Raw genomic sequence first — 2,197 nt, forward strand, 5'->3', positions numbered from 1 at the left:
TGATGAAAATAATCAAACTCTTAATTCATCTCTGTTAGCTGCCTCTCCACATTGAATAATGAAGCGATTGACATGTTCCATTGTCGATGTATCATCTTGCCCAGAGAATTTAGTGAAATCCGGTACCTTGTACCGATTTGGGAGAGGAATTAAATCGTATGCAGGAGGGTATGGGGTCCGATAAGAATAAGTATTGACCTTGGGCTTTATCCCAAACTGATCCTTCATAATCTCTGCTATCTTATCGGCCCAAAAAGCATCAGCCTCCTGCTGACGAACTGGTTGAATTTCTACAGGAGGTGCCTGCTGACATCCTTCCACATATCTTTGTGGCCCACGATCTCCAGCAATCGGCATATTTGCCGCTACTTGTGGTCCGTTAACCTGTTGGAAAGGATTCATCGGCTGGGCTGCCGATGCTTGATTCTAGAAACCAGCTTGCATATGACCTTGTTGAATCCCTGCAACCTGCTGATTTCGCTGAACTGTATGTTGAACAGGTAACTGTCCTGACCAATCATTATTAGAACTCATCGGCACAAAACTTACCGATGGCTGGTAATTTGCTGATGTTGTTGGATAATTATAACTGGTTTGAGGCATGAACTGAACCCCAGTTTGACTCATAGCAGGGGCTTTCTGCTGCATCGGCAGTACGCTCGCCGATGGACTTGAATTGAATGTTTGAATCATAGGCATCTGGAAACCTCCTGGAGTTGGTTGTACAGAAGTAGTTGCGGCATATTGAGGCACTTGAGCCATCGGCGAAACGGCCGATGATATAGGCGCTCTTGCTGCTGCATCAAATACTTGAGGTAATCTAGGATTGAAAGCAGATGATTCTGGAGGCATGCCATATCCCCACCAATTAGTAGGAATCTGGTTATTCTGAGACACAGGACCTGACATAGCTGATGCCGATAGATCTGTATTAAGCTGAACTCGCCCTCCTGGTAACACCTGATCTGATTGTATCGGTGTAGATTGTATATTAGGTGAACTTGCCAATACTGGAGGGGAAGTAACTTCTGTATCCACAACGGCCGAAGGAGCCGATGGAGTTTTGACAGATGCCGGCTCTGGTTGATGATAGGCAGGCCCAACGTAATGTGGTGCCGCTTGTCCTTCTTTGAGAGTTCGAACCACAGCATTATGAACAGTATTGGACAGCACATTGGAATGATTAATCAAAGCATGATTTACTGCAGAATTAACCATCTCTTGAAGTTTACCAGGATTGGAGTCAAAGGTAACCTGCCGAGGCAACGGCAAATCTTGCTTCTGGATGACTTGTCCACTCTTGTTCAAACTAAACGATCTCAGACAAAGCTGCTTGTATTCTTCTACAGCCTTTTCCATAGCCTGCCTCTGTTCTTCCTTGAGATCTTCTTCTGATACTGCGATAATGTTCCCTGGATCGATCTCGGAGTTGAACATATTGGTTGAAGTGTCCCACCGGGCGTGCCAAAAGATGTGTTGATGCAAAAGTGATCTGCAAACACAAAGGGCTAATACCCGAATCGATATCCAAAGCGTGCCAGTCGATTTGACCTGCTAATCGACAAGGATGAAGAAACGAACACTTTGGTCCTGACAACAGCGATACGCCCGGAAGTCACGGCCAAGAGGTGCTCACGCGGAACTCGAGAATCGCCGAAGATCGCACTGAAGCGATGCAGCTCGCCGAATCAATGAGAACTCGTAAAAAGAAAAATATGCAAATTGACGAAGTCGCCGAAAAGTAGATGTAAATAGGAGTAAAAGTTGGTTTTGATATTGATTGATGTTATCTATTACATTGCCCTTTACTCCATATTTATACCCTGATCTAAAGAGACACAACCAAACACAACTAGGACACCAATCCCGTATCTAAGGAAACACGTGACTCTTACACGAATCATAACCTAACAAATACAGAAAAGGAAACCAACTCCTATCTATTTCCCTGTCCGCCTTAATTACGATGGAAATCTCACTGTCCTCCTTCCCATCGGCATACTCCCTATTTCATCGGCAGCAGGCTTCAAGTCTTCCTTCATCGGCATACTCCCTGCTTCATCGGCAGTAGTCTTCAAGTCTTCCTTCATCGGCATACTCCCTGTTTCATCGGCAGTAGTCTTTAAGTCTTCCTTCATCGGCATCGACAACAACTCCTCCAACCTCATCGGCAACACCCGAGTCCAAATCAACCTTT

The sequence above is a fragment of the Miscanthus floridulus genome, chromosome 4 (assembly GCF_019320115.1).
Source record: "Miscanthus floridulus cultivar M001 chromosome 4, ASM1932011v1, whole genome shotgun sequence".
NCBI lineage: Eukaryota > Viridiplantae > Streptophyta > Magnoliopsida > Poales > Poaceae > Miscanthus > Miscanthus floridulus.